The sequence below is a fragment of the Argiope bruennichi genome, chromosome X2 (assembly GCF_947563725.1).
Source record: "Argiope bruennichi chromosome X2, qqArgBrue1.1, whole genome shotgun sequence".
In the NCBI taxonomy this organism is placed as follows: Eukaryota; Metazoa; Arthropoda; class Arachnida; order Araneae; family Araneidae; genus Argiope; species Argiope bruennichi.
Window position 1 is genome coordinate 97,139,806 of NC_079163.1, and position 13,337 is coordinate 97,153,142.

The 13,337-nt window shown below is 27.8% G+C and overlaps 1 protein-coding gene across 3 annotated transcripts in view; it reads left to right on the forward strand.

Annotated features, from left to right (window-relative positions):
- Positions 1-1,841: 1,841 nt before the first annotated feature.
- LOC129960797 (SCY1-like protein 2) overlaps positions 1,842-13,337 on the forward strand; it is a 334,172-nt gene continuing 322,676 nt past the window's right edge. For all 3 annotated transcript variants that reach the window (XM_056074446.1, XM_056074447.1, XM_056074448.1), the window contains exon 1: positions 1,842-1,876. The gene's annotated coding sequence lies outside the window, so the exon portion shown is untranslated. The remainder of the gene's footprint in view (positions 1,877-13,337) is intronic.

The following is a 13,337-nucleotide window of genomic DNA, read 5'->3' on the forward strand; positions in this document are numbered from 1 at the left end:
TAAGAAATAATCCTAAAGGGAATTCTATACTGAAATATCGCTTGTTGTGTTACTTCATTTATTTGGATTTTTATTTGAAAGAGAAAGCTTGAAGTATCAAAACTGATTTAAAGTTTAAATGAATATTTTGATTTATTGAATGAAACAAATTTCATTTCATAGCATAGTAATTTTTCTCAATATTATTATTACTTTTGGTTTGTTTTTATTCGCTTCTATTCCCTTCTCTTTTTTATATTTCCCTCATTTTTTTTATCATTATTTCATTTTCCGCCTTGTATAATTTTTTACTTGTTTTTTTATGTATCAGTCTTCTTTCCTTAAAGTTATTTTTTCTTTTATCTAGGGTTTTTTTTGTTGTTTAATGTTGATTTTTAAATTGAAATTTTAACTTTCGATTCTCAATGGAATTTTGTTTGTAATATTATATGTATTGTCTATTTATGTGGGCTTATATATATATGTATGTTTATTTATGTACTTGTTTGTATATGTATGTATGTATGTATTTATATTTTATTTTATTCGCTTCTCTTGTTTTGCTTTTCCTTGCTATTTAGCTTTTGTTAAGGAATTGCTTAGAAAATGTCTTGAATTATTTGTTCTTCTTCCTTAATTCTATTGTTTTACATTTGTAGCGCAAGAGGAGTAGTTAATATTCAGTTATAAATTAATAAATAATATAGCAGTAAACAATGATAATCAGTATGGTAGGGCTATACTATAAAATGGTTAATTTTTTTAAACATTAGATTGTTTATTTCTTACAAACAGCTTCCTTCTTTGAAAATATGTAATAGCTTAAAATGATGCTATTATAATGCTGTTTATTAAAGCATTTAATTAATTTTCAGAATTATTATAACACTTTCTCATATTCACAACCAGATGTTTGTCTCCCGAGTTGTTATTGAATAGCTAATACTTAATAACGCTTATAACTAAAACTTAATAAAATCCAGTGATTCATAGAGAATGAAACCTTAAGGATATTAAAATATTGTATTGCATTCAGATTGTACAAACAACTGTACCAATTTTCATAATATATCGGAAAGTGAGTGAAAAAATTAAAAATTACATCATTATTGACACGAAACAAATCATGTAATTATTAAAGAGAGTTAAAAACATAGTTGGTGAGAGTTTCATTGGAATACGGCAAAAAAAGGATGGAAGATTATCGTGCGAAAGTAGTTTTTCAAGTTTCAGCTTAGCAATCCTGAATTGTAAAAAGAATGGCCTGAAAATTCTATTAGCAGGTTTTGAATCCCCTGGATAAAAATTTTTCTAATTCGTGGGAGCACATTCTTATTGATCGCAAATAGAAACGAATTCAATAAATATTTTAACTAAATGTACGATAAATTCAAAAAACATAAAGTTAAATTAAACTTGCTCGAAACATGTAAATGGTTACAAGATAGATAGTTAAGATACTAATGTGAAAAGAAAAGAACATCAAATAAATTCACAAAATGTAATCACATTTTAGGAAAGAAATCCCAAAAATCAGATTTTGCTGCCCTTTATAAGCAACTCTCTAACATTGTCTCTGCATTTACCGCAAATCCAATGTTTTTGGAATTCTCACGTTTATGGATAAAATTTACAAATCTATGTTAAGCTGCAAGCTCATTTAAAATGTAAAAACAGAAAAATGAAACAAAACATTTCCCTGAATATTTTTTATTTTTTAATTAAAAACTCTAATCTATTCAAATTTGTTTTTCCGAGATAAGAAATGTTATCAATCGAATTCTTTGTCAATTAAAAGTATGTTTACAGATTGTATGTTTTTTTATTTTTCATTTACTTATAATTTTGTTTTCATTTTTGCAGATCGCTGGACATATACTTCGACGCAGAGTCATTGGTAAGTCTGGACAATTTTATCGCATTTCTAAATTATTTTTAATTAAAAGCTTGATAATGTCTATCTTTGACTTTATACTTTTAAAGTTTCCGAGTTGAGAAGTCATCCATAAATGTTAGAGGCTTAATTACTCTGAAGAACTAATGTCTAATTTTTTTTTAATACTCAGCACGATATTTTTCCTAAAATCTTTTTAAATTGCAGATTCGTTTCTCCAGGTTTTCTTATTTTGTTATCTACATCCGCGTAATTTTCCAAAATAAGCTGATGTCCATAAAGTATGGGATAAATATAAAATGCTTATTTTCATGCAAAAAGTGTAATTGTGAGTGACCAAAGAATTTTGATTTCACAAAATCTGAGCACCTTCTAGATGCTATACTTTTCTAGTTGAGACAAAATTTCTGCAAATGAAAATCATTGTATACAATTATATTGAATAGAAACGAGTTCCATGACACGCGAGGTAAAAGGGTTAAATTATGTTGACTTGTTTGCACGAAAATAAATTAGATAATAGATGCTCCTTTAAATATTTCTAACAGAGCTAAGAGCATTTCCCGCAATTGCTTAAAGATAAACTTACATCCTACAGGCATTTTTACAGATTTTGTTTATCTTCCGATTCAAAGTGTCAATACATTTGGCGTAAATCCGTAAGTGCCTATTCTTCCACCAGAAATAAATTCCTTGGAATTTAACATGATAGAAGAGGTGAAGCTATCGTCTGGGCAGGTTTAATGTAGAATAACTGTACATAGTCTAATGTTTTGAAGAGGAGCACTATAAAGACACATACTTATTGTCAGAACATTATAAAACCTTTGTATGCACAGTTCTCTATGTGATATACGAAATTGATCCTAACTTCATGAATGATAATTTCACTGTCATTATAATGATTGTCAAGACGATCTTACTGAAAATGAATGGTTACATTTAATGGGTGGCTTGCATGTTCACTCGGCCGTAATCCCTAACGTATGTAACACTGCGTAATTTACCGATTCTTAGCAAAAAAGACCGTCATTAGCCCTACATTTAAGAGTGATAGGTTTAACTTCAAATTGTGCTGAATAATTTGGTTCGAAAGTATGTGAACTGATATATTACGTATGCATCGCAAGGAGCGTTGGGCAAGGACCTTATTAATGTTTGATTTAAAAAAAAGTTGCACACATTTTTTTTTGTGCCCTTAAAAAGCAAACATTTGATATTTTTTTTAAATTTTGTATTTCTGCATAAATTTGTTATTTTTCACATTATATATTTACTTCAGGGTTGTTTCTTATATTTTTGTCAGCAATGACATAATATTTTTCTTAGAAAATATTTCTTCCTCTTAATTTATAGACTCCAAAGATCCAACAGGATTGCATTTCCCGCAATTGCTTAAAGATAAACTTCCATCCTACAGGCATTTTTACAGATATTGTACATATGCTTCAAGTGGCTTGCATGAGTTATTTTATGAGAACGAGCATTTGAAATTCTATGCTTTTTGCCTACTCTAGAATATATTGGGGAATGAGAATTTATGAGCAAGACTTTAAAGGATGATAGTGAACAGTAAATTTAACATTTTTTGTACATGGAAGAATGAGCTCAATAGTCTCGTTCAGAGACAAATACAAGAATTGAACATGGCAAAATACATTAGTTGTTGTATTACATCATTGTTAGTAACAGTATATTTTTAGTTGAAATATCTATCTGGTTGCAGTATATCATATTTTTTTCACAGCGAGGCTTATAATTATTGTGCCATTCATCAACATTAATACAGGTTAGGAAGCACCGATGGAGATAGATTCATTATTCTACAGAATGAAATTTGCTAAAATTCTTAAAGAGTATTTTTGGATAGATTCCTTTGAGAACGTCATCCTCGAATGTTCATTGAGAATTTCTGGAATATTTGAAATTATACACTGATTATTCATATATGGCTTCCAAATTATGCATTACTATTGTTGGAGGCAGTTTCATGCTATAATTGTAAAGACAGCCATGAAGAAATTATGAATTAACTAAATGGCTTACCCGTATATTTGTAAAATTGTGTAATTATTCATAAAATTATTGGTAAAGATGATATAAAATCTGAAACTCTAAGTTTAAAATAGGTGAATATCTTCTATTATAGTATTTTTGAATGAAAAAGAAATATTATCACCTATAAGAATAATTTACTTTAAAGCAACGCATCTCTTTATCAGTTGCATCATATGTCAATTTGACAAAATTCCTTTTTTATTCACTGTAAAATGCTTTTCACTAAATAATAAATTATTGTATGTTTTTCTTTCTTTTACTGTTCCTAAATAATTTTAATCAAGACTAATAGTTATAAAATATAGTTTAATAAAATTCAGGAATCAAAGACGTTGCAGTATTAGAAATAATTTTAATTTAATAGTTGTAGTATCTATATTTATTGAATTCTTTGAAGAAATAAATATTTCTTGAATGTTTTATGAATGAGCAATTTATAAGTCCTGATAAATCCTGGTCCTTAGTAAGAGTCCTCATTTTCTTCATTTCAAAAAAAAAAAAAAAAAAAAAAACAGAAATACTGACATATTTTATAATCGCAATTTAGAGTTTAACAGTGACGCAATACCTCAAATAGTTGTGTCATGATATGGTTAACTTACTCCTGGAGTTTTAAAATTCAAGTTAGCAATGTGTTTTGAACTGAAATTCAAAATTCCAAAAAATTATCTTAGCCGGAATTTGACTTTAATTGACTTCCAGTTATTTAGAATGTAAGATGCTGCATCTAATCATATTCTTTTAGTGATCAGTGAAATACGCAATTTCAACTTCTGGAACTCTTAATCATTTTAAATGCTGAAAATTAGGATTCTTCCAAGGGTCCGATTTTCTGATTAGTTATGAATAGACACTTGCCAAAAATTTAGTACCGTTGGAGACATTATCTCAAAATTCAAGAAACGTTTATTTGTACCTGATTTCACTGATCTTTAAGTATCTCAAAAAATTGTCCAACGAAGTGTTTAACCCATCTAAGAGATTTAAGAACAAAGTTAACAATGGATATTGTTTAAAAAAATGAAGGAGTATTTAAAAATGAGTATGAAGGATGAAACCTCTTTAAAAATGACAAATTCATAAAAATGTAATCCTTATGTTCTTGTTTAGTAAAAAAATCAAATATTTCTTTTTATATCCAATATGATATATCCTCTAATTTTTGTAACCAGTGTATTTTTATCTGAAATTTGATGAAAATCGGACCTCTTCAAGATTTGAGTCAACTTCCGATCACTTAGAACGTAAAACGTTTCATCCGAACACTTAATCTATTGATCAGTAAAATCCGGAAGAACTCAATGTTTGTTTTTTCGTTAAAAGAGTATATCTTCGGGAATACCTTCTCAATCTCAAGAAAATTGCACTCTTTTCCAACTTCAGACTTCCGAGAGTTTTTCTTTAGCAAAATGAAACAGTGGCTAAACTTTCTTGATATGTTACCCCCTCCTCCCCTCTAACTTTATACCCGAGGGGGAGGGTTCTCTCGGGTTTAATCGATATATCGAATGTGCACGAGTCCAGAAAGTCGATATTGTTTTCGTTTTTTTGTTTCTCACCTCAGTTGCTACCGTGTCGCTTGCGAAAGTGACGAGTAAAAAGCAAAAAAGTATATGTTCGCAGGAGCTTTCAGAAAATGACGAGAGAAAAGTCTCTTAAATAATATTTTTTATGTATTCTGAAGCGTTAAAAGGCGGAAGGATACTGTAAAAGCAAACTCCAAAAGTAGCGCCAATTCTGTATGACCTGGCATTATAGATAACAGTATTCTATATATGTGTGTGTGATTAAAGTTTGCCTGAATTTTTATCTTTGTCGATAGCATTTTCTAAAGTGTGTGACTACATTCGAGGGGAGGTTTCTGAAAAATACTTATATTTGTAATTTTTAGATAATATGGATTGGTATATTTTTGTTTTATGGTTTTTTTTTCAATCAAAATCAATTTTTGCTATAAGAAGGTTTAAAATAAGCCTTCTAGCTTAAACCCGTATCAAATTATTTGCTTAAAATCTTGCAGATAACTTAAGAAATATATTACATAGTTCCTAAACTAAGAAATAAACTTTATTTTCATCCAAATATTGGGTCTCAACTGATAAATAACAGGATACTTTCATTTTTTTTTTCATATTATGAAGTAATAAAAAACGCAAAATCCCTTTTTAAATGAACGGATTGCTTATTTTGAAGTTCAGGAATTGCTGAAGAATATTGAACAAATAATTACACCGAATTTGAGTTAAAAACTACTTTCGATTTTAGATATTTTTCGGAAGATTTTACAAAATCTATAGTTTGAGAAAATGATATTATTGTTAAAGATGTAGAATAGCATTAAAATGCAATCATTATGCAAATAAATAATCAATACATATTCCCAAGTAATGAACTTAAATTTAAGTAATTTTATAAAGAAAACTGTCGAAAAATTATGAATATTGAATTAGAAAATAATTGATATTTTCTCCCAAATATTTTTCAATGAGTCACCTATTTTAATTAATTTAGTTTATTTGATGGATAGTTAGAATGATCTGAAATGAAAATGCAATCAATAATCTGATATATTGCTTTTCTATCGTACAAAAAAAATATTTTTTAAAAATATTTTTTACATAGCGTTTTAACTGTGTACGCTTGGTTAAAAAAACTATTTTGACATTTCAAATCTGAGGTTTTTAATTCATTGAAAAAGTTTCCATGAGTTCCGTTTTGGCAATATGAAGATGAAGCTACTTTTCATCTTCAAATAGCTGATTGTGTGGGAGAAAGTACATTATTGTTTGAGTGAAATTTAGAGCAGTGGCAATTGTTAAGTAATGATTTATGCAAAATTTCTGTTTCAAAAGCTTTCAATAATATAATTATTTTAATGTGTATTTACTTTAAATAATATATACAATATGTTTACAATCTGAACTGCTTTCCACTGAATATTTAAACTTTTAAATAATAATTGCAATGACATTTTTTTAAAAGCCGATAATTTTTCCTGAGATAAATTTGTTTACGACTTTCATTTACTTTAAATAACTATTACTCAGTCAATTTCAGTTATGAAACAATGCACTTTTTCTTTATTCTGTATTTGTTAAGGCATAAAGAATTTTCTTTACTAAGCATTGTGTAAGAATTTAGATTTCGTAGTTTTTTCAGCATTGACACAAACGACTTAAAATATTATGTCATAATACTTTACGTCATTCAAAGCATTTTTTTTCATCTGAAAGTATTTAGTAATGGCTTAAAAGTCGATTATTGGGTCGCGATTAGAACCTTGTTAGAAATCACTGAACTGACAAATTTGTAGCTTTCAAACCATAAAACTCTGATTACCAATTAAAAATTGGCAAGAATTAAAGTATTTATTCATAGAAACCTGTACATCATAATCACTGCGATACTTTTCAACATGTTTTTTTTAACTATCATCAATGAGTCTAAATTACAAAGAACTTATATTTTTAGCAAAATGTTTTTAAAAAATACAAACAAATCTCATATGAGTAATACTTTGGATGTTAACTTCATATTGATTCATAACATCGATTTGAGATCCTTAAGTTAATTTTTAAAAATGAATGCAGGCAAAATTTTCATTTTTTTTATTTTTAGATTACTGTAAAATGCTTTTCATACTATCTTTAAACGGTACGAATTTAAACATAACAAAACTTACACTAAGTGGGAAAAGTCATCTTTGGAAATAAAAAAATTAGTAGGAAACTATCCTCTCTTTATAAGCTTTAACATCTTGTGCTTTTTAAACAAAAATATTATATGTATTGTATAGTATAAACTTTCCATTTAAAAAAAAAACAATGGATTTACAATTGAAAGGAGCAAGATTTGTGGTTGATCCCTGCCACTTTCCAAACCGTAACGTTTAGAAGTTATTGGTAGTTTTAGAACCAGAAAGACGCAAAAGAAAGGGAAAGAACTGTCGTGTGGTTTCTTTTTACTTTGGCAAAAAGTACAGATCCTTTGCCTTTCACTAAAAGCGTTTGCAAGGAGTTGTTATCGTTATTTTTGAAGATTGTTAGTGGGTGTATTTCTTAAGGATTGATTAAATAAATAATGAATTTTCACTCTTTTTTTCTAAAAGCATTCTTTCATATCACCTTAGAAAAAGAATTTTTAAATGCTGAGATGATTGTTTTCTTAAAAATCGTGGTAAAGTATGCTCAAATTAAACATCATTGATGAATAGATTAATTTTTTGTAAGATTATACAATTGTTTACACATCTAGTGTTTTGCAATATTGGATTCTTTTCTTGTTAAAATAACGCTTCTTACATTTAAAAATATATCCGCAACTGTAATATTGATTTCTTTTAAGAACAATTCATTAAGTTTTGCTATTTAATTTTCATATATCAAAGAATTTGACTATGCAGAAAGTCCTGGTGATTGAAAAATAATTGTATCAACACTATTCGCATATATTTTTAGAGATATTTAGGTTTAATTTGGTTTGCATTCGTATTACTCATAAAGGAATGTTCTACGTTGTTAATCACCTAAATGCAACACTCCATTTTAACATAAAACAGATTGAAGCCTTTGAACTATCGAAACAGCTCCAATTATTTACTTATTTATAAAATGGTATCTTTTTTGATTAATTAATAACGAGGCTAATAATTATTTAAAAAATGCAGACTCAAATTACCAAACCTGAAACTTCTATTTCTGATCCTTCTATTTCAATAGATATTCTCTTTCTAATCTCTTTGTTGGTTAAATTAGTTAAAAAGTTGCCTGATAACTCCAACTTGCGTCTTTAATACTTAAATTTATCATTAAGTTATTAATCAAAAATTTTTATGAGTTCTATTTTAAATTCCATAGAACGTAGTAGTATCTCTACTTTGGATGATGGCATTGTAATTTATTTCCCCTATTAAAATTCCAAATGCTACTTCAGAATTTTTCTAAATTCATTTTTTGGGCATCTGGGCTTGGGGTCTGTTCTCATTCATAGAAAATTCGGTTTATCATAGCTTATTTTACACTTATTTTGTTTCATACAGAAAATAAATCATTAGGTTTTCTCACATTAGTAAAATCTGAATCAATAATTTTACGTGTTTTTAATTTATATGCCATTTATATAATTAAATTCAAAGTAAATAATAAAAATATGCTCATTGATGCTTAAATTTGAAGCAATCTTATTAATTATAATGTAAACTTGGTCCTTGTAAAAAATGCAAAATTCGGAAAATGAGTTTAGATAAAAAAATTTCTCTTTTAAAACAAAGACAATTCTCAAAGAATAATACTTATGAATATTTCAAACTTATTTTCATAGAAATGTCTGCACATCCATTGCTACAAATTTCAGACACTCAAAAAGAACAAGTAATTTCCTATTAATTGATTCTACTTTTCAATGGCTGCTTTTAAAACTATTGGTTTAAAAACCTGAACATTTTGATCAGACATTTGGTTTTCTGTGACTCAGATCTATTGTAAATTTTAAAAATATCTTAGCTGACTGCGATAAGGAACATAATTCCTATTTTCTAAACATAATTTGCAAAGATTGAAATGAAATTTCTATTAGTGTGCATCAACTTTGTACCAAATTATCTATTATTGAATGCTGGCTGGTTATTACAAATTTAAATTGCGAACGAAATATTTGTCGTTTAATATATTTTAGTATTTTTGTTTTATTTTCAGCTGTATTATAAAAATAAAAATAAAAACTAATAGAAATTTATAGCACTTTTTCACAATCTAATTTGCTCTACTTATATTCTTTTAAAAATAAAAATTTTTAAAGCCGGTATTTATCAACCAATCTTGTATGATTGGAACATAATCTTTTTTTTTCGCTAGTATCAAAATAACATTTTATAATAATAAAGAATAGATTAATTCTAGACATTTATTTTCAATTTCTCTATGAAACTGATTTGACTTCATTAAAAAAACTCTCTCCTTAAACTGTTTGAGAAAAGAAAGTGCAATGGAAATTTTGACCAAATTTTGTTCATTAATAGTTCTAAAGTGAATTATTTGTTATCGATATAAAAACCGAGGGCTTTTGAATAATACTGATCTATCGGTGTTAGAATATAGTGAATAACATAATCAACAAAAACGCAATTCAGATTGCAATTAGACTCCTTTTAAAAATGTAATGCTCGTGTAATAAAATATGATGATAAAAACAATCTTTAATTGTCCATTACAATGAATTTTTCTCAATAAAGAAATAATTTTTATAAATTAATTTTTATGGGTATTTATAATGGATTTTCAGTAGCTTAGCCCAATAAAACAAGTGTCTGTTCTATTTTCATTATAACCAAAAGTTTATTTCAACCTTAAAGGAAACCTTTCAGAGAAACTTTGTAGTTTTTCACCACAAGCAAAAACTATTCGTCACGTTTATAATTTAAGTTCTAGAGAAATCAGCAATATTCAAAACACCATTAAAATTTGCTTTCCCATCGGAAACTCCATTTGAAACATTTTCATGAATATTAAATGCTTTGGTTCAAATCATAGTACTTTTTATTGTTATTTTTATGTAAACGAGTTTTCCTAGAGTGTGAAATTGCTTGCGATGCATAAAATATAAATAACAGTCGTGTCATCGTTAACAAATCGATATCTTTAATTTGCATGACTTTCAAAGTCATGGTAGTATTCTTTAGGATTTCGTGATTGCAAATTATTCTTTCTACGCTCAATATTTAATTGAATTTGCACGATCCATTTTGCAATGTTTTTTCTTCTTTTCTTTGTATTCGGTATAGAATTTCAATAAAAAAGAAGACAGCCAGTTTAACACACCGAATCTTTTGAATTATTTCAATACAAAGTTATTGACTGCAATTTTCAATTTGAAAAGCTCTGTGAGCATAAAATACTGAAATTAACATTAATAATTGTGTCTCAGAATGGAGCAAAATATGTCGTTTTAATAAAAATTCGTCTGAAATTAATTTAATGGATTGCTATTGTCAAAATTCTAAAGTGCAATAATTTATTCCAAGTTTCAGAATATGATCTATTTTATGACGATGTTTTTGTTATAATAGTTCGGATAATTCAGGTAATTCAAATCAAGTGGATCATTGATTTTCTCGCTTTAGAATAGACTTTTCAACCGTATTTATTGCCTTGAAATTAGTCAGTTCAAATTATAGATAGATCTTGCATATAATTTAGTTTAGCAGAAATTTTAGAATGTATGCCAAAAGAATTTTTGTTTCAGTTTTATTCCAATTTTGCGTCTCTCATAATCTCTCGAACTAGTGTTATTACAAAAAATTAATAATTCTGTGTTTTTCATATGAACATCTAAAAACGCAACCAGAAATTATGCGTGGAAATATTTTGAAAGGCTTGATTTTAGCATTTACTAAATAAATAATGCTGAGGCCGAGTACTTCATGAAAAGCATTTTGAGACTATTTACAAATCCGTCATATTTAGTTTTTGCTTGCAAATCAGTTTTTGAAAATAGGAGTTAACTTGATTTGTAATTATTTTTCTAAACTTTTAAATATTTTGGCGAATATTGGCGAATAATTTCATTTATTTCTTAATTTGAGAAATTCTTTCCGTTATTTCCTTTATTTCCTCTACTATATGCTTTTTTACTCGCATCCAATTTTATAATTACCATCTGCTAGATACAATATCAAATGGATAAATGTTAAGATATGTTTTACTATTTTCAAGTGATAATTCGCCATAAGCGGCAATCCACAAAATTTCAAAGGCAGACCTAAAAGAAGCAAATTTCTTGCCGCTATCCAATATGTGAACAATTGGCAAACTTTTGAACAAGCCGTGATGATTTCGCTAACTTAGAGACAATTTTACTACGTACCGTAATCTTAAGTCTAAATAGATTGCGATAAAAAGAGAATAAAATAAGTTTCAGTTTTTTAAAAATTCTCTAAGGGATATTTAGATCGGATATCTCATGTACGGTTCACTCCTGAATTTTCGTACTCTCAGATGTCATTGCAATTTCATTCTGAAAAATTAGAATTAAAAAAAGCAGAAAAAAATATGCTTTAGTTGAATTTTTGCTGAAATGACTCATCAAATATATTAAATAATTCATTAAATATATATTCATAAGTGCTCATCAAAACCAGCCTTATTATTTTGAAGTTTTCTCCAACATAGACAAAAAGAGGAATGCTTAGTTTGAATTTTTTAAAAATTTTGTTGGATGTTTTTTGAAAACAATAACTTTTTATCATGATACCATTTATTCGTTAGAAATATTAGTTCAATAGAGCATTTTCAAATATAGTATTTTCAATGCTAATAACACTACAACGTATTCATATATGCGGCTATAATTACATGTATGTAATAAAGGATGTGTACAGTTAAATTTTCAATCTGAAAAGGCAGCTGTGAGTCGCATTCACTCTAAATCAAAAATTAGAATGTGCTTATTATTTTGATATCAAAGAATTGAGAGAAAAACATTTGTCCATTCTGAATTGATTCATAAATAGGAATGATCAAAACTGTGAGCCAGAAATTTAAGTATAAATCAGTATCATACGTAATAAAATGAATATACTAGTTAAGAGAGAAGTACAAGATCTTGGAATAATTTCTTGTTACTGGTATTTCGTGAATCTTGGATATTTTGTGGTTGTTATAGAGCAGAAATTAATTTTCCGAAAAAGCACGAATTTACCTATATCTAAGCAGCCTTGCGAAATGGGTAAAATGTGTTTCGACTTTTTATTCTCCTAGTTTTATGTTTTTGTTTCATTATTTTACAGAACAAACATTTTATGAACACTTTGAATTGTGGGGTTTTCCTACGGCAAAAAAAAAAAAGCATAAAAAAGGAAAAACGGCGATATCTTAAGGAAGAGAAATACCTTTGATGGAAAGCAAAGAAATCCTCTTTTCTGTATCCATCAAATATCTTAGTGCTTAGAAAAAACACAGAAAAGGGGATAAAACAGATTTTGTATGAAAAGTATTTTCGATTTTCCGCGGGTTATCAGTTGAATCAGCTTACCGCGCATATGGTTTTCAGACAGGAAACTCTAACTGCAGTCCCATACATCTCTTTTATTCCCAGGCTTTTGAATAAAGTACTGGAATCAAATGGAGAGAAAAATCGTTTACTTTGAAGCGAGAGATCTTAATAAAGCAGCTTTGGTATTTCAGGAACGAGAATTCCTAGCAGCTTGTGTGGCGAAAGTTTTTTTCTCACCACCTGAGACTCGGATTTTTCTTTCAATATCATATCCGAACTAGTTTTTCATATGCTTGGCAGTTCAGTATGTACTTCTGAAACAATACTGTTTCTTATAAATTATTCTACTAACAGTGTGAGCAAAGTGAGATAAATCTTCTAACCATGAAAGGAGAAACCCGAAAGCCGTTGACATGGT